General features: G+C 40.7%; 1 pseudogene; it reads left to right on the top strand.

Moving 5' to 3' along the window:
- Window positions 1–14,047: 14,047 nt before the first annotated feature.
- The window catches only part of LOC149195831 (polyadenylate-binding protein RBP45-like), a 75,802-nt pseudogene continuing 68,550 nt past the window's right edge, over window positions 14,048–21,299 (top strand).

Genomic DNA, 21,299 nt, shown 5'->3' on the forward strand with positions numbered 1-21,299 from the left:
TGTTTTTCTGAATGGAAATCTCTTCTCTAGTTGTAGGGCAATATACTCTGCAAGAATATTAGGTTTTCTATAGGGTTTCACAACTTTTTTATAGCAATGTGAAGTTTCCGGTCCACAGAATAGAGCATATTTAGTACATCGTTTCTTAATTTTTCAATTCCTTGAACCCTAGCTTCTATTAACAACAAGTTGGGAAATCCAATATAGATTTTGACCTTAACCAAATTGATATTTCTGCGAATCTCTACACGTGCAATTCCTCCATAATTCGAGGATCTCTTTATATGCGTTCGTACATAGTTTTCAATGCAAGTACGTATTTTTTAATCTTCTCGGAGATCTTTGGAATAATTCCTTTGTTGTGAGAACTAATGGGAACGCTCATTTTGAATTACACCAAGTCTAGAAACAACCCCCTCATTCACTTCGACTCTACCAATGAATAAATTGGCTTTGTTCAAACCCATATTATGATTTGCATTCACCGCCGCAGAATGAATTAATTGTGATATGGGATAACAGGCCCCATAAGGCATCAGTTCCAATATCATAAGTGCTTGTCCATATGAACGACCACGAATTTGATTAATTACTCTACGCGCTTTATGAGCAGACATACGTATATTTCTCGCCAAATCTCATATCTCTGGACCTGGACTATTATTTCCCATTGACTCCATCCTCCCTAATGAATGACAAGTCTTTCTCAATTAACGAAGAGATTTCTTATCGTTTCTTGCATGTCCCTGAAAAAGTATGGTAGGTGCAAATTCCCCCAATTTGTGGTCTACCATATGATCTGTTACATAAATGGGTAAATGTTCCCTCCCATTATGAACAACAATTGTATGACCGATCATTGCGGGTACAATGACGGATGCCCGGGACCAAGTAACTATTATCTTCTTTTCTTCTTTTATGTTTAGATTTTTAATTTTCCTCAATGAATGATTAGCCACAAAAGGATTTTTTTTCAGTGAACGTGCCATGATCAATTACCTTTCTTTCCTTTTTTTTTTATGGATATCCAACCATTCTACAAGGTTCATAGCTACTCCTCTTACCTCAGAATGCTTACCCAACCAATGTTTAGATCTGGCTTTACCAAAACTTCTATTGTTTGCAGTGATATTACCCACTTGTCCAATTGTGGCTGAGCAGTTCTCATATATTAAACGAACTTCTCCAGATGGTAATCTTAATGTGGCCGCTCGATCTTCTTTTGTGATCAGTTCTGCTATAGTACCTGCCACTCTAGCCAATTATCCACCCTTTCCAAGTGTTATTTCTATGTTGTGTATAGTCGTGCCTAAGCGCATATTGGTTGAAGTAGACTCTTATTCCGATGAATAAAAATCCCTTCCCAAACTGTACAAGCCTCTCTCAGGGCATACAGCTTTCTGGATGTATATTATATTCACATATATTGAATAAATATAATCGATATGAGAAGGAGCATCTATTGTATTCTCTATGTCCTGATTCTCTACATCCTAGGTCTCTCTATTCCATCATCTAGCTTATATTCTTTATGTAGCATTAAGAATGAATGACTTTATCAAATTACGCTAATACTTTCGTATGTTATGGATAACTTAGGAGGCATATTAAACATCTTTTTTTATTCTCTCTCTTTTTACTTTTTTCCTCTCCCCATCTTTTTATTTTGGGAATTACTACCACTATCCAGCTCCGAATCTGCCTCTGACCATCAAATCAAACGTGAGTAACTTGTCTTTTTAGAGGGTGCCTCTATCCCATTTTGTTCATGCTTCGGACAAACAATCAGGTCCTCTCCATATTATTATATCTTCGGAACCAATGACCCGATATGAACAATTTTTGAATCCAATCACCTGCTGTCATTTATCCTCAGTTTCCCTTTGGGGTTCGTCCCGTAAAAGTGTCCTAGTTGGATCAGTGATAGATTTATAGGTTTCGCTGTAAACCCAATCGGTTGCTTCTGATCACGTAAATTAATAATTCAAAACACACTCAGAGGTAGGGCATTTCCTATTGATATAGGAGCTTTTGGACCAGAAAGAATAGTATCTCCAATCATGACCCCTCTGGGATGCAGAATATACATCTTATCTCCATTCTTGTAATGCACCTTGTGAATGTATGCACTTCTATTAGGGTCGTATTCTATGGTTACAATTTCTCCTGATATGTGTTCCTTATTTCGTCGAAAATCAATTTGACGATACAGACGCTTGTGACCCCCTCCCCTGTGCCTTGCGGTAATAATTCCTCTTCCATTACGACCTTTCCCACAATGATGTTGTCTAGAGGTCAATTTCTTCTGCGGTCCAACTGCACTCTTCCATCGAAACCTCATACAGATCTATTGCATGTATCCGGAGTTAAAATTTGTTGAAATTTGGTATCGGAGGACAGGTGGTTCCCTTAGGCTTTGATCTTTGTCCTAGGGAAAAGTGTCCAAAAGAATTTAATTTTTCTCCTAAAGTGACTTTATAATTTTATAAAGTTAAATCTAATTTAAAAGTGAATTTAAGTGATAAAGTTACTAAGTCTAATTTTAAAGTGACTTTTATAAAGTCAATGAAAAATTAGAAAGGAAAAGTGACTTTGGAAATAAATGACTAAGTGGGTCTTTATTAAAGTGGGGTGAATTAAAAAATAAAAAGTGAGATTTAAATGAGCATTTAATCTCAGCCATTGATCTAAATCTATTTCAGCCATTGGATTTAGAGATCACCCAAAAGTCACTTGGATCACCCAAAAGTCACTTGGAGTTATATTAAGGGAGGAAAAGGAGGAAAAGATCACATTCGATTCAATTCTTTCATGAGCTGATTGAGAGAAGGAGAGCAAGAGAGCAAGGGAGATTTCTGGGCGGTGTATCAGCAACAGCTGCGGTGTATCAGCAGCGGTGTATCAGCAACAGCTGCAGTGTATCAGCAGCGGTGTATCAGCAACAACAGCGGTGTATCAGCAGCTGTGTATCAGCAACAACAACGGTGTATCAGCAGCTGTGTATCAGCAACAGCAGCGGTGTATCAGCAGCTGTGTATCAGCAACAACAGCAGTGTATCAGCAACAACAGCATTGTATCAGCAGCTGTGTATCAACAACAGCAGTGGTGTATCAGTAATGGTGTAACAGCTGCGGAGTATTAGCAGCGGTGTATCAGCAAGGCTGAGATAAGTTGTAAAAGTTTGTTTGCTGATTTTTGCTGAACATTTCTCTTACTGTAAAAAGGCATTTTCCAGAAATAAAGAAAAGCTCTCAAACTGGTTTTCCCCAAGAGTTGTAGGGGGTTTTTCCATGGTCACATTGACCAAAAATCTCAGTGTTTAAATGTATTTTAATGGCTGTTTATTACTGCTAATTTTTATTTCTGCAATTCCCAGCATTTTGTAAAATTTCCAGAATTTGTGTTTACAGCAAATTTATTTTTTCCAGCTTGTTAAATGTATGGTTATGGGAAAGGGCATTTAACTATATGGGAGAAATAAGGAGAAACTGAAAACCGGGGTGGGAAATGAGAAATTTCTACATGGTATCAGAGCTTGAGTGCTGAAGGGCAGTTTGGGACAACAAAAGGAAAAATTACAGTTGCTGATTTTTCACTCAGAAAATTCCAGCAAGCTGATTTTTTCATAAACAACAGTTTTATCTTTACTACAGCAGTGCTATTTTTCAGTTTTAGGACAGCATGATGTCATTAGGATTGAGGGGGGAGGATAGGTTGGATGGGCATATAAATTACAGCGTTTGGAAGGAGAGAATGCAGAGTATCTTTGAGGAGGCAAAAGTCTGGGATATCATGGTGCATACCACACAGAACCCTATTGTTGTGCCTACTGATGCTACTCAGTTGACAGCTTATAATAAAAAGAACAACAAGGGTAAGAGGTTGATTCTAGACGGAATCAAAGACCATTGCATTCCTCATGTGAGAGGAAAGAGCAATGCCCATGAGATGTGGACAGCATTGTCCAATCTCTACCAGAGTACCAATGAGAACCAGAAGATGGTCCTGAAGGAGAAGCTGAAGAACATTAAGATGGGTAATGATAGTGTAGCTGGAAATGTCACAAAGATTACTAATGTGAGAGATGAGTTGGCAGCGATTGGAGAGGCCATTCCACCCACTGAGTTGGTGCGGATTGTAGTGAATGGCCTCCCCCGTTCATGGTTGAACTTTGCTGATGGGGTTTGTGCATGTGAGACCCTTCCCACATGGGAGAAGTTTTGGGATGATTGCATTCAGACAGAGATCAGGAAAGGTCAGCTTGGGGCAGCCAAGCCAGTTGAGCAGGATGAGGATGTAACACTGGTGGCAGGAGGCAAGAAAGGCAAAGGGAAGAAGGAGGCTTCCACAAGCAGTGGTGGGGGCAAAGGCAAAGGTAAAGGTAAACAGGGGAACACATAGAAGGACTATTCCAAGGTGAAGTGTTGGAATTGTCAAAAGATGGGACACTATGCAGTCGTGTGTCCGGAGAAGAAGAAGAAGAAGGGGAAGAACTAGGACGTGGCAGCTTTAGCAGAGATTGAGGACTTTGCTAGTCGTTTTGACCGAGAGTTTGCGTTCACTAAGTGTGAGTCCTCTAGTGCATGATCACCTGCCACACAGGTTCAGAGGGAGCATGCTTTTCCCTCGATTAGCGGAGCATCTTCAGGTATCTGGTATGTGGACAGTGGGGCTTCATGTCATATGATAGGAGTCCATGAGTACTTCTCAGAGCTTTCAGAGAGTGGCACTGATATTGAGGTAGTACTCGACAATGACAGAGTTGTTAGAGCAGTCGGGGTGGGGACAGTGACATTTCAGAGGGAGTCCAAACCTCCCTTGAAGGTGTCAGAGGTTCTTTATGTGCCAGGGATGAGGAAGAACCTCATATCTGTCTCAGCTTTGGAGGACAGAGGATATGAGGTACTATTTAGGGGAGGATAGGTGTTGATGTATCCCAGGGGCACTCCAGCTGATTCAGCTAGAGTGATAGGTGTACGCCATGCAAAGGTGTACAAGTTTGCATTCCAGCCCCTTTTGGCATTGAGCAGTAGTACCGACAGCAGAGCTAGCAGTTCTGAGCTGTGTGAGATTTGGCACCGCAGGATGGGACATATGTATCATGGAGCCTGGAGGTCACGGGAGTTAGAGTATCTGGATCAGCCAGACCCTCAGCAGTAGTTGAGTCAATCGCAGGGATCCAGTGGGCAGGGATCAAGAGGATCCGGAGGTACATCTATGAGGATGTCAGGTCCGTCAGTGAGCAGTGGCTCGCCGAGCTAGAGGGGTGGTGCTCCGGGCAACATGCAGAGCAGTTCACTAGGTAGTCCATTGATGGAGAGTTCACACGGTGCCTCAGCTTCTACAGGTTCAGGTGCAGGCAGGAGGACAGCAGACAGACAGTCAGGAGTTCAGGCTAGTGATGGTGATGAGGAGGAGGAGTTTCATTCTCCTATGGGAGAAGCATGCTCAGGGAAGAGAAAGCCCAAGTGGCTTCAGGACACCTTGAGAGATGCCACATCTGTTGTTGAGCCGAAGAGGCTGGTCAGAGAGAGTAGACCACCTGAGAGGTTTTGTAGCTATATGGCGATGGTTACCGGCATCCTTGACTCTGAGCCTTCTAGCTATGAGGAGGCAGCTAGCCAGCAGGTCTGGAGAGAGGCCATGCAGGAGGAGTATTCTTCTATCATGAAGAATGATGTTTGGGAGGTGGTGCTGAGGCCTGAGGGAAAATCCGTGGTTACTTCCAGATGGCTTTACAAGGTAAAGCATGCTGCAGATGGCAGCATTGAGAAATTCAAAACGAGGTTTGTGGCTAGAGGGTTCTCCCAGGTAGAGGGAGTTGATTATGAGGAGATCTTCGCTCCCGTGGCTCGATATACTTCGATCCGCTCCATTATATCGATAGTAGCAGAGATGGATTGGAAGATCCACCAGATGGATGTGAAGATCACATTTCTCAATGGCTTCATACAGGAGGAGGTGTACATTGAGCAGCCACAAGGCTTTGAGGTGCATGGGAAGGAGTCCCATGTGTGCAGGCTGAAGAAGACCCTTTATGGCCTGAAGCAAGCTCCCAGAGCTTGGTACTCCAGGATAGATACATATTTGCAGGGGACGGGTTTCACAAAGAGTGAGGCAGATCCGAACCTTTACTTTATTGTGATTGGTGAGGAGCCTCTCATTCTGGTGCTGTATGTGGATGACTTGATCATTACAGGTGCGGAGAGACTCATAGAGCACTGCAAGAGAGATCTTGCGACGGAGTTTGAGATGAAGGACATCGGCTTGATGCATTACTTTTTGGGTTTGGAGGTGTGGCAGGAGGAGGGGCATTTCTTCCTGGGGCAGGGGAAGTATATTGTGGACATCCTTAGCAGATTCCACATGGAGGATTGTAGACCCATGTAAACACCGATGATCACCAACTGGAAGAAGCTTCATGCTTCAGATTCCGAGTTGGTGGATCCCACATTGTACAGGCAGCTGATTGGTTCCTTGATGTATTTGGTCAACACTAGACCAGATATTTGTTTTGCAGTCAACACGATGAGTTATATGTGAGCCTAGGAAGGTTCACTGGGTGGCTGCAAAACACATTTTGCGGTACTTGCAGGGGACAGTGGATTATGGTCTGGACTACAGGCAGGGAGATGGAGTGAGATTGGCAGGATACACTGATTCTGATTGGGCAGGTTGTGCTTCTGATAGGAAGAGCACTTCAGGGTGCTGTTTTGGGTTGGGTTCAGCAGTAGTGTCATGGTTCAGCCGGAAGCAGCAGTCAGTAGCACTGAGTTCAGCGGAAGCAGAGTATATGGCAGCCAATCTAGCTAGTTGTGAGGCTATCTTGATTTGCAAGATGTTTTTTGTCTTATTTGGTCAGTCATTGAGACCTTCAGTGATTTACTGTGATAATCAGAGTTGCATTAAACTCACGGAGAATCCAGTATTTCATGACAGGTCAAAGCATATCGGGATCAGATATCATTTCATCAGAGACTATGTTCAAAAGGGAGCTGTGAAGCTTGAGTATATTTCCACTGATGAGCAAGTTGCAGATATTCTTACCAAAGCCTTACCACGGGGCAAGCATGTCTACTTTAGAGACAAGATGGGTGTGGTGAGGAACACCTTCCTCAGTAAGAGGGAGTGTTGAAATTTTGTACCGGAGGACAGGTGGTTCCCTTAGGTTTTGATCTTTGGCCTAGGGAAAAGTGTCCAAAAGAATTTAATTTTTCTCCTAAAGTGTCTTTATAATTTTATAAAGTTAAATCTAATTTAAAAGTGACTTTAAGTGATAAAGTTACTAAGTCTAATTTTAAAGTGACTTTTATAAAGTCAATGAAAAATTAGAAAGGAAAAGTGACTTTGGAAATAAATGACTAAGTGGGTCTTTATTAAAGTGGGGTGAATTAAAAAATAAAAAGTGAGATTTAAATGAGCATTTAATCTCAGCCATTGATCTAAATCTATTTCAGCCATTGGATTTAGAGATCACCCAAAAGTCACTTGGAGTTATATTAAGGGAGGAAAAGGAGGAAAAGATCACATTCGATTCAATTCTTCCATGAGCTGATTGAGAGAAGGAGAGCAAGAGTGCAAGGGAGATTTATGGGCGGTGTATCAGCAGCGGTGTATCAGCAACAACTGCGGTGTATCAGCAACAGCTGCAGTGTATCAGCAGCGGTGTATCAACAACAAAAGCGGTGTATCAGTAGCTGTGTATCAGCAACAGCAGTGGTGTATCAGTAGTTGTGTATCAGCAACAACAGCGGTGTATCAGCAGTTATGTATCAGCAACAGCAGCGGTGTATCAGCAACAACAGTGGTGTATCAGCAGCTGTGTATCAGCAACAGCAGCGATGTATCAGCAACGGTGTAACAGCTGCGGAGTATCAGCAGCGGTGTATCAGTAAGGCTGAGATAAGTTGTAAAAGTCTGTTTGCTGATTTTTGTTGAACATTTCTCTTACTGTAAAAAGGCATTTTCCAGAAATAAAGAAAAGCTCTCAAACTGGTTTTCCCCAAGAGTTGTAGGGGGTTTTTCCAGGGTCACATTGACAAAAAATCTCAGTGTTTAAATGTGTTTTAATGGCTGTTTATTACTGCTGATTTTTATTTCTGCAATTTCCAGCATTCTGTAAAATTTTCAGAATTTGTGTTTTCAACAAATTTATTTTTTTCAGCTTGTTAAATGTATGGTTATGGGAAAGGGCATTTAACTATATGGGAGAAATAAGGAGAAACTGAAAACCGGGGTGGGAAATGAGAAATTTCTACAAAATTCTATATGAACGAATGGCCATTTAGTTTCAAATTTGAAATCTTATTGTTTTGAAAAGTGGAATAGAATCACAGGTTCTAAGTGTAATAATCACATGTTTACAACGTATTGGATGTCCTATCATTGACACTCTCTTTCCTCCTTTTTTAGGGAGGCGATAGCTGTTCATAGCTATTACTTTAACATCAAAGAAATTTTCAATCCAATTTTTAATCTTTGTTTTGTTCGATTGCGAATCGACGTTAAAAGTATATTGGTTCCTTTCCAATAGACGAATACTTTTCTCCGTAAGTACTGGATATTTCACTTCATCCATAAAAATTTTCCCTCCTTTTCTCCTTTTTTTTCCCGTAAAGCCTGTAACTATTATTATATCGGATCATATACCAATTTAATTATACAGATATATCATATTTTAGGTATGGAAGTTATGCACGAACGTAATGCTCACAACTTTCCTCTGGATCTAGCCGTTGTTGAATCTATTTCAATAGGTGGATAATACTCTGATGGATTATTATCGTGTATTGCTTAATTGAAGCATACCAAGCCTTTCATTCATTTTATTGAAAGGCTTGGTATGCTTCAATTGTTTGGTGTTATTCTTCATACTTCTTCCCATTCCATCAATAATGGATATGTGCAGTTCCCCTATCATTGAACCAGCAGGTAATGCTGAAGCCTACGAGATTCGCCAGCCTTTCATGAGTTGGGCGCTTTAACCATTCAGTTCCATCCAGGAATTGCCTAGATGAGTTGGGCGCTTTAACCATTCAGCCATGGATGCTAGATAAAGATCATCAACATATTCATTCTATAATATGAGTATAGACTCAGATCTAAAATTGGGTAGTTTGGGATTGAGACCCATTTACATTCTTTCTCTCATACTTGATTCATGTCAAATGTTCTCAATAGACATTCCAATAACATTTCATTGAATTAATTTGATAATAAGCCATGGACAAAACAAAATATGTGAATCAATTAGAATTGATTGTATTTATTGTTCGGTCCTTTGGTCTTCCACTCATGGTGGGTGGGATAATAATGAAGAAGTTGACGTAAAAATATAAGAATTTGATCTATTTCAAAGGAGTATATTCATGTTCCTATTTCCCTAATATAATACTTTCTGGCTGGATATTTTCATTAATATATAGTCTCATTCCTACCTATTCTTGCATCCTTTATTACTAGAGCTTTGGCTCCCATTGGTCAAGAACCAGACTACTAGTTACGAATCAAGTATCGAACCAATGGGAGGATACTTGGATCCGATCTAAGATCATTATATGTTCGCTCCAGTTCTTGTTGTTCTTGATGTTGGAACAGTCTCCCTTTCTCTATGGGCTATGAGTTCTAGTATACAGGGTATATCTGCATTTATAGGAGCTTCAATTCTCGTGCTTATTTTCATCATTGGTTCAGTCCATGCGTGGCGAAGAGGAACATTGGAATGGTCCTTAATTTCCAAGTGGGGGAGGGAAGTAAAAAATGACATAAAGCCAATGATGAATCCTATGAAGTTACCTTTACTCGATCAAACAATTTTGAATCCAGATATTTAAACTACCCCAAACGATCTGTCGAACGAATTGGGCTAGACTCTCCAGTTTATGAACGCTCCTTTATAGTATTAATTGTGGTTTCATCAAATTCACTTCATTAATAGATTCGCAATTCGACTCTGATCGTTATGGTCCAGTACTAAGATCTAGACCTAGACGAGCTTACCTCATTATAACAGCAGGGATTGTGACCATGAAAAAGGCTCCTTCTGTAGTGAGATTTCAAATGCTGGAACCAAAATATGTAGTTGCCCTGGAGCATGTACTATCACAGAGAAATGTTTGGTACAGATTATTATAGTACCGTTCACAAAGTAGATAAGTTAATTCCTGTGGATGTCTATTCGCTAGATTGCCCACCTGAACCAGAGGCTATTATAGATGCTATAATGAAACTTCGTGAAAGAAAAGAAAAGATAGTTCGATGGATATATGAGGCCCGAACTCCAACAAGGAAAGAATAAAATATTTCACTATAAATCATAGGGATCATCATATTCGATCCAATATTCATACTAGAAACTATGGTCAAAAGTTATTACATCAATCTTATGAACCTCAATTCGAATCTACTTTCGAGATACCCTCTGCAACGTTTGGATCTACTTCAACTATACAATTATAGATCTATCATTGGGATAATCTATCCCATTTCGATTCGGATGGAATAGGATGAATATATTCCGACTAGTGCCAAATTATCAGTCCCACCGTCAAATCTTGACTTTTGAGTTCTCGATCCTACTTTTTTATATGTACAGAGTATCGTGATTCAATTGGAAAGGATAGAGAGGGACAATATGAGCAAAAAGAGGGAGAGAACAGATTTATCCATCTATCTATTTTGATCGGGGTGTCTCCGTATGTAGATATACATCTAGATAGAATAGATTTAGATAGATGGATATGGAGACATGGATATTGACATCTTGCCAGGAACCGGATTTGAACCAGTCACACGAGGATTTTCAGTCCTCTGCTCTACCAACTGAGCTATCTCGGCTCTTCCTTGTGGATCATCCTCGTACAGGGTTTTAACTTGTGTCAACTAAAAAGAAGTAACAAGGTATTTTTACTATTTTTTAGAATGATCTTTATTATTTTCGATCTGGAAGTCACTAATATGATAAAAATGGACTGCAATTGAATAATTTCAAAATGATCTAATCTATGTAGATCATATATCACAAAATCAATTGATCATATGATCAGCTTATTAACAGATCAACTCAACTGGTCATAAGATGGATGAAAAGATTCATGTTCTAAGTTCTTCTCTTCATGAAAAAAAATAGCGAGGTAAAAGAATCGAGAAATTAGAATGGATTCGAACCAATGGAATTGGAGAAGATAGATCAGTCCATTCGGGAACGAACCTGGGTGGGGATAGAGGGACTTGAACCCTCACGGTCTATAAAGCCAACAGATTTTCCTCCTACTGCAATTTGCATTGTTGTTTACATTGACATGTAGAATTGGACTCTATCTTTATCCTTGTCCAACCATTTATTCCAAAAAAGAATTCAATTCTCCATCTAGAGTAGATAAGTTCATAATTGGATTACTTAATGTCAAATCAGTACTTCAACTCGAATCTGGCATCTATCTTATGAATAAAATGCTTGGAACGATTCAAGTTCTGATCATCAGTTTTGTCTGATGTTATATAACATCTCTCTCCATTTTTGAGGTGTAAATAGATCGTTCTATAACTATCACATATTTAAATACATTACCTACAATGGAAGTGAACAAGTTAGTAACAGAACCTTCTTCGAAAAGGTCTAAGGGGTAAGCTACATAGGCAATAAATTGAGTCTCCTCTCTAGGAACGGGCTCGATTTCATAGCATCGCCCCTTGTAACGATCGAGACTAGTAAGTCCATCGGTCCAAACAGTGGTCCATGTACCGGTGGAAGATTCAGCAGCTACTGCTGCTCTCACTTCTTCAGGTGGCACCCCGGGTTGAGGAGTTACTCGGAATGCTGCCAAGATATCTGTATCTTTGGTCTGATATTCAGGAGTATAATAAGTTAATCTGTAATCTTTAACACCAGCTTTGAATCCGACACTAGCTTTAGTCTCTGTTTTTGGTGACATAAGTCCCTCCTTTATTAATAATTATTTCTCGCAAGGACGAGGTCTGCTCGACATGGACCGAACGTAAACAATCAATTTTTACAGAAATATCCTACAAAAAGTCATCCATTATTGGGGTGCTAGATACACTCTCATTGTATAATGTTCTTTATGTATGATGCAACCCAATCTTTGGTCTTGAAGTTCTTCCTCCATGGATTGACCCGAGAACCTTTCAGTAGTTAAACTAGTTCATGAATGAAATCAAGGAACCGAATGGACCTTTGACCATAACGGTGCGAATTGTCCGAAAATACATATACAAATGTGCGTATGAAGAGAAGAGATAATGATCAATGAAATAAAGGTCATGAATATCAATTTTCATATTTCACAGATGATCTGGACATAATTTTGAAGTATTTTCGGTTTTAGTTATGGATAAATTGGTTCTAGTTATAGATAAATCGAAGACTTCCTCATGATCCTTATTCATATCCATCTACCTACTTCATATTCCAAATATGGATGAATTTAAACTTTTCAATAAAGTTGGATTTTACCAAGGTGGTAACTTCCATTTATTATTTACTGGTCTGATCGACCCAATATGGAACATTTTTTTTATTGATGATATTGGCAAAATCATATTTATATATTCTTCATGGAAATTATTTCCATTTTTGTATGAGAAAAAATCCTCTTGTTCTTGGGGTTTCCGCACGTGTAGAAAAAAATGTGGGACGTATTGCTCAAATCATTGGCCTAGTACTAAATTTCTCTTTTCCTCTAGGTAATATGCCTAACATTTACAATTCATTGGTAGTTAAGGGTCAAGGTACAACTGGTCAAGAAATTCGGGTTACTTATGAGGTACAACAATTATTAGGAAGTCATAAGGTTATATGCCTGTAGCTATGAGTGCTACAGATGATTTGACAAGAGGAATGAGAGTGATTGACACGGGAGCTCCTCTAAGTGTTCCAATTGGTGGAGCTACTCTCGGACGAATTTTCAATGTTCTTAGAGAACCTGTCGATAATTTGGGTCTTGTAGATGCTTACATAACATCTCCTATTCATAGACCTACTCCCGCCTTTACAGAGTTGGATAAAAAATTATCCATCTTTGAAACAGGCATTAAAGTAGTAGATCTTTTGGCTCCTTACTGCCGTGGGGAAAAATTGGTTTATTTGGAGGAGCTAGAGTGGGTAAAATAGTACTCATTATGGAGTTTATCAACAACATTGCTAAGGCTCATGGAGGGGTATTTGTATTTTGAGGAGTAGGATAACGTACCCGTGAAGGGAATGATCTTTACATGGAGATGAAAGAATCGAGAGTAATTGATGAACAAAAAATGTCAGAATCAAAAGTGGCTCTGGTCTATGGTCAGATGAATGAACCACCGGGAGCTCGCATGAGAGTCGGTTTAACTGCTCTAATCATGGCCGAATATTTCTGAGATGTCAATGAGCAAGACGTACTATTATTTATTGATAACATCTTCCATTTTGTCCAAGCGGGATCAGAGGTATCCGCCCTATTAGGCAGAATGCCTTCCGCCGTGGGTTATTAGCCAACACTTAGCACGGAAATGGGTTCTTTGCAAGAGAGAATTACTTCCACAAGAAAGGGATCCATAACCTCGATTCAAGCAGTTTATGTACCTGCTGACGACTTGACCGACCATGCTCCTGCTACGATATTTGCACATTCAGATGCTACTACCGTACTATTGAGAGGATTAGCTGGACAATGGTAGCAATTCCCAAAATAAAAAGATGGGGAGAGGAAAAAAGTAAAAAGAGAGAGAAGAGAAAAAGATGTTTAATATGCCTCCTACGTTATCCATAACATACGAAAGTATTAGCGTAATTTGATAAAGTCATTCATTCTGAAAGCTACATAAAGAATATAAGCCAGATGATGGAACAGAGAGACCTAGGATGTAGAGAATCGAGACATAGAGAATACAATAGATGCTCCTTCTCATCTCGATTATATTTATTCAATATATGTGAATATAATATACATCCAGAAAGCTATATGCCCTAAGAGAGGCTTGTATAGTTTGGGAAGGGATTTTTATTCATCGGAATAAGAGTCTACTTCAACCAATATGCCCTTAGGCATGGCTATACACAACATAGAAATAACACTTGGAAAGGGTGGACAATTGGCTAGAGCAGTAGGTGTTGTAGCAGAACTGATCACAAAAGAAGATCGATCGGCCACATTAAGATTACCATCTGGAGAAGTTCTTTTAATATCTGAGAACTGCTCAGCCACAATTGGACAAGTGGGTAATATCACTGCAAACAATAGAAGTTTCAGTAAAGCCGGAGCTAAACGTTGGTTGGGTAAGCGTTCTGAGGTAAGAGGAGTAGGTATGAACCCTGTAGACCATCCTCATGGAGGTGGGGAAGGAAGAACCCCAATTGGCAGGAAATAACCTGTGACCCCTTGTAGAACGATCTATCACATATTTGATAATAAGCCATACAACTTGTGCGAGAGTTGAGAGTTAGTCATCGATCTTGCTTTGATCCCCTATCAGAGGTCACCGACCCACATAAGAACAAACGTTAGCTCATTTTTTATTCTTGGAAGAAATGACTATAGATAGATAAATTGGTTTTTCCGAGGCGGACGTAGCCAAGTGGACCAAGGCAGTGGATTGTGAATCCACCACATGCGAGTTCAATTCCCATCATTCGCCTCATAAAAGAAGATAAAAAACGGACTGGATCCAAATCCGATTTGTTGTCATTTTCATATTTCGGTGAAAATATTTCTATCTATGTAATAGAAATGGACACCCGAGCCTTATTTCTTTGTGGTAAACATGAGCCCTTAATCGGACTTGAACCGATGACTTACGCCTTACCATGGCGTTACTCTACCGCTAAGTTAAAAGGGCCCCCTCATCATATATGAATGAGTGAGTCTACTATGGTAGATGGACAACAAATTGGATATGGATGATCCCTCTATCTTTATAGATATCAAGTTGAGAACATATATTATAGTAGCTCGTAGGGTAAGGATCGCTATACTGGAAACTCCAGGCTGAGCTGATACGAAGTGGATGGAGACAAGTTATGCCTAAGAGCATTTGCTGAAATATGTTCGTATTTGTTAAGTTATGGTATGTTCTATGCTTATAACAGTTTACTTCTTTTTCTTATTATATTCCACCGATTAGCAATCACATGTACATAAAGTAAAGTGCAGATAGAACATTAAACGATCGACAGAAAACAAGCCAAGACAAGAGACACAAGATGTGGCGGCTAGCCAGGGACAAACCCCACAATGTGTGGGGAAACCCTTTGATCAAATCTTCTTTTATCTTCAATAATTCAGGAGAGAGAAATAGTACAATAAATCTGATTCATATCAGCAGTAGCAAACCCTAGATCAGTAGCATCAGCATTAGCGGCTTCATTATCAAACTAGGGCAGACCATATCTCACAAACCGACAGTCGGATTGACTTCATTCCACCACCAAAAGTTTCGGCTTCCAGAGGAGGTTCGGATGAACCTACAATGCATTTCAGATGAGGAGATCTTCTAGGCCATGCAAGTCAATCTTTACTTCTTCAGTTGCAGCTTCAGTTTCAACAGTTTATGGCTTCAAACTAAGGCAGTCGATATCTTACAAACCGTTCGTTGGATTGACTTCATTCCACCACCAAAAGTTTCGGCTTCCAGAGGAGGTTCAGATGAACCTACAGTGCAGTTCAGATGAGGGGATCTTCTAGGCCATGCAAGTCAATCTTTACTTCTGTATTTGCAGCTTCAGTTTCAGCAGTTTCCGGCTTCAAACTAGGGCAGTCGATATCTTGCAAACCGTTCGTCGGATTGACTTCATTCCACCACCAAAAGTTGTGGCTTTCAAAGGAGGTTCAGATGAACCTACAGTGCAGTTCCAAAGAGGAGATCTTCTAGGCCACGCAAGTCAATCTTTACTTCTGCAGTTGCAGCTTCAAATTCAACAGCTTCCGTCTTCACATGTGTGAGAGAGAGAGACCCATTTCAGCGCAGTAGAGAAGAGACTCATATCTGCGCAGTAGAGAGAGAGAGATGTGATGAGATGAGTGAGTCCAAATGACGAAAAGTCCTCTTATATTTATACACAACGTTGGTCGGTGAATAGATGCGACTGTTGGGCTTCTGAGCCTACATGAGTTGTAGGTCGGCTTGATAATAATTCCATAATCAAAATAAATTCATATCTCCATGAATACTTATCGGAATTGGATGATCTTTATATCAATCCTACACCTCTCGACGAGAGGAATCTAATAAAAATATTATTAGCCATGAATAGGATGACCCACATGAAGTTTTGCCCTGGTTGCCAATTTTAACACTCCCTCTCAACCATGGAGAACTTCATCTGCAATCTGTCTATCGGTCGTTACTATTCATCCATCAAATGCACTGCCTTGTACAGCCTGACCCTTGCCCTGCTCTGCTCTATTTTTCCTGTTCTGGTTTGTCTTGTTCTGCCCTGCACTGATCTGTACTATTTTGTTCTATTCTGCTCTGCTCTTGCATTGTTCTGTTCTACTCTGCTTTTGTCCGAAATATGAAGAAGAAGAAATGATCGAGGATGTATCATACTGACTCAAAGTCAGTCTCAGAGTATGTACCACTGGTCCCAGACCAGTCTCAACCAACCCAAAGTCAGCGTCATAGTGAGTACAACTCCAATGGTCCCAGACCAATATCATCCTCCACTGACACAAAGTCAGTCTCAGAGTATGTACCACTGATCCCAGACCAGTCTCAACTGACCCGAAGTCAGCGTCATAGTATGGTACAACTCCTACCACTGGTCCCAGACTAGTATCATTGATCCCAGATCAATGGAGGTCATCCTAGCGTAGGGAGTACGGTAGTTACAACGATGTGTCCACCGGTACTACTATGGTCCCTAACTTCATTTCCCTGCTCATTGATCAGATGAGAGGTACTTCCCATGAGTCCCAGACTGCATGAGTAGGATGCCTCGACAGGAGAACTAATCAATCCTGTCCTCACGGGAGAACACATCAATCCTGCTACAATTTCCATGGAGAACACATCAATCCAGGCTTCACATGAGAACACATCAATCTTGCTACAATTGCCATGGAGAACACATAAATCCAGGCTTCACAGGAGAACACATCAATCCTACTACAATTGCCATGGAGAACACATCAATCCAGGCTGCCATGGAGAACACATCAATCCAGGCCTCAGAGGAGAACTAATCATCCTGCTACACAGGAGAGCGAATCATCCTGTTCCACAAGAGAGCAAATCATCTTGTCCCACAAGAGAGAGAATCATCTTGTTCCAGTGTGCACCACCAGGGGAGGGTGAGTCACCCTATGGTCATATGTTGCTCCAGTAGGAACCGCAACCCCTCAGAGCTCCCAGAGCTCAATGTATGCAACATGTAGGACCCTTGTACAAGGGTTTCTTGCCGACTCCAAGTTGTTTGGGAAAATCACAGATTAGATCTTTCCTCGGGGCTTTGACAAGGTGTATCAACCTGTACATCATCTTAATGTGATGGAGCTTCCTTGCTCATCGACTTACCATATCCCAGATGATGTCTATCTGCTGGAGCAATTAACGAATATGGGATTCCTCAATAATCGAATCCCACCTCTGGTTGTTACAGAGAATCACAGTGGTATCCAATGTAAATCCAAACAGCTCACTGAAGAGCTTTCGCAACGAGACTGCCTCACACGAGGTTATGCTAGTAACAATATATCTTGCTTCGGCGGTGCTCAAAGCCACCGACTTCTGCTTCCTGCTCATCCAGGATATCGAAGCAGATCCCAAGGTGAAACAGTACTCAAGAGTGCTCTTACGGTCCACCACACTGCCTGCCCAATCAACATCAGTATATCCAAGTAGTCTCACATCTCTGGTAGTGTATCTTAATCCATGAGAGATTGTGTCCTGAAGACATCTCAGAAGATTCCTGGCATCAATCCAGTGAGGCTCAACCAAATGTGAGCTCACAATGCTAACTGCAAAACATATGTTCGGACGGAGGTTCACCAAGAACATCAATGCGAATGAGTTTTTTTTTTTTTTGAAACTTAGAGGAATTTCCCAAGTCTGGTTCGACATCACTACCATATAACTTCTAAAAGTTAAGATCCTCGAGGTAGTCACAGGCTTGCAGTCCATCATACCGAATCTTTCCAATATATTTACCACATATTTTCCTTGAGATAGGAAAAATTCCCTTGGCTTCTGCCACACTTCAAGTCCTTGGTCCTTCATTTCAAATTCAAAGGCCATCTCCCTCTAACATTTGTGAATGAGAGGGTTTGCACCTGTTAGAAATAGGTCATCCACATACAACACCAGTATGAGAGGCTTGTCATCTTCAACCTTAAAGTAAAGGTTAGGATCAGCTTCACTCCTAGTGAATCCCAGCTTCAACAAGTAGCTATCGATCCTCTCATACCATGCTCGGGGTGCTTGCTTCAGCCCATAGAGAGCCTTCTTCAACCTGCATACATGAGATTTTCAATCATAAATCCCAAATCCTTTAGGTTGCTCCACATAGACCTCTTCTTTGATAGAACCATGCAAGAACGCAGTCTTAACATCCATCTGATGTAGGTTCCATCCTTGTGAAGCCACAAGGGCTATGATCAAGCGGATGGTCGTATATCTGGAAACAGGTGCAAATATCATAGTCTGTACCTCCCTTCTGGGATAAACCACGAGCAACAAAATGAACCTTATACTTTGAAGTAACAATTGTCTTGTCCAGGGTCTGGGAACTACTTCCCAGACATCATTCTCCATAATAGACTCATATTCTATGGTCATAGCATCCTTCCATAGTTAATGCTTGATGACATCTGAGAATGATGAAGGTTCATTTTGTATGATCGTGCTCATGATGGTCAGGTATCCCTCATACCTGTTAAGTTTCTTACTTTGATGGAAGGTTCCTCAGGGTGCAGCATGTCTTTCAGCATCATCAAGTATCCCCCTAAGCCATGAAGGCCTCTTCCTAGAAGAGGAAGGCTCATGTGGATGAGGATCAATCGGATCCATGGGTTCTTCTACATCAGGCATTGATTCATCATCCTTTTCTTTCGGTTCCCTGGTGTCGACTTCTTGAGAGCTACTCAAAGTCAGCAGATTGTCCACCTTGCTGAGAGCCATATCTTTGTCAAAGGTGACATCATGACTAATCACAACTTCCCTTTGACTGGTGGTGAAAATTTCTTCAGGAGTTGAGGAACCCAATGCTTGATGAGAGCATCGATTTTTTACATATACGGCGGTGATTGTAGTTTCAGCCCATAGAAACTTTGGAAGTCTTTGATCATGTAGCATGGCCCGGACAGCTTCCATCATCGTGTGGTTCTTCCTTCCCACCACACCATTCTGCTCAGGAGTATGCGGTGTAGTAGTCTCCCTCTTAATGCCAACCTCAGGTATGCCTGAGTAAACCAATTGTAATATATCGGAGGTCTTGCTTTGGCTTGAGGGGAATGGTCCCCTTTTGAGCTTTCCTTTGGTACATCCTGGACATACACCTTCTTTCTCTACTTGGAATTTGGGCATCCCTGTTACCATCTGTCTTACATCGGGTAGAGCTTTGTAATGAAGGTGGGCAAACCTCTGATGCCAAAGTTCGGACTAAAGAGTTGTGTCACAAGACATGACACCTAGCAGACTTCCATCGACCTGATATAATGAATCAACACTAAACCCAAGAGTAAAGGCATCTTTAACATTATTTTTCCATATACATACCTTGCCATTGCTGAAGGTTACCTTGTAGCCTCTGTCTTCCATTGCCAAGATGGACACTAGGTTCCTTTTGAGGTCAGGTGCATTTAATACGTCCTGGAATTTCTAGCCTTTTTGAATTCTTGTCCTCTTCCTTGATTCCCAGCTCTCCTCTTACCTTTGCTGTTGAACTTGTAATTCCTTTGATTGCCATCAGAGGGATTTCAAGTTGCACCACAGCATACTGTACCATGCTTCTCTAATCATGATTATCATCATGCTGCCCATGTCCATGATTTTATCCATCATAATGTTGCTCAAACTAGTGTGCATCATCATCATTCTATCCTATATGTCCGTGATCTCATGTTGCCCTTTATGTCCATGATCTCATTCATCATGATGCTCATAATCTCATACATAGTGACTTGTTTTATCGCAAATGTAACATCGTCATTTTCTTCTAGCCTTAGGTCCAGCCTTTCCTTTTGATTTAGACCCAGAATTATTTCTTTTCTTAGCATGAGAAGAAAAAACAGCAGGAGGACCTTTAGGCAAGGGCATTTCCTACTCTTCTACCCTTGTTTCTTCTTGAATGCATCTAGCCATTAATTCCTCAAAACTAGGAATTACATTATTGTTCAGAAGAGTAGTCCTGAACACATACCATTCAGATGGTAATCCTCCGAGAGTTGTGAGTGCCATTTCTCTGTCAGTAATGGTTTCCCTAATAGATAGGAGATCGTTCTTGATCTTGGTGATTCTTAAGAAGTATGCTTGCATACTTTCATCTTTACCCTTCTTGATTTCCCTCAACTTATTTCTAAGAAACAAAACTTGATTTGCATCATTAACTTTAAATAAACTCACCAGTCTGTCGTAGATTTCCTTGGAGGTGTCTAGATCAGAGATGTAGGCCACCAAGCGCTTGTCGATAGAGTCCCTGATGATCTTCTTTGTTTTGACTTTCCATTTTTCCATTTGTTCCAGGCAGCAACAGATGCATTTGATGGAGGCTCAACAATATTGCCTCTTACATGGTCCAGCACTCCTTGATCTTCAAGGGTTAGATCGATAGACATCTTCCATCCGTGATAGTCAGCTTTCTCACGGAGCTTGTCTTCGGCAGGAAAGAGTGTTGAGGACCCCATAGTTCTTTTAGGATAGCCTTGCCAATCTTCTCTTCGATGATTGCTCTTGCTCTTGCTCGGGCTTTGTCTTCACCTCAGCTCTAATACCATGTTAATTTATGGTATGTTCTATGCTTATAACAGTTTACTTCTTTTTCTTATTATATTCCACCGATTAGCAATCACATGTACATAAAGTAAAGTGCAGATAGAACATTAAACGATCGACAGAAAACAAGCCAAGACAAGAGACACAAGATGTGGCGGCTAGCCAGGGACAAACCCCACAATGTGTGGGGAAACCCTTTGATCAAATCTTCTTTTATCTTCAATAATTCAGCAGAGAGAAATAGTACAATAAATCTGATTCATATAAGCAGTAGCAAACCCTAGATCAGTAGCATCAGTATTAGCGGCTTCATTATCAAACTAGGGCAGACCATATCTCACAAACCGACAATCGGATTGACTTCATTCCACCA

This window comes from Pinus tabuliformis, chromosome 2_2, assembly GCF_031772625.1.
Source record: "Pinus tabuliformis cultivar Carrire ecotype Pingquan chromosome 2_2, CPIR1, whole genome shotgun sequence".
Classification (NCBI taxonomy): Eukaryota; Viridiplantae; Streptophyta; class Pinopsida; order Pinales; family Pinaceae; genus Pinus; species Pinus tabuliformis.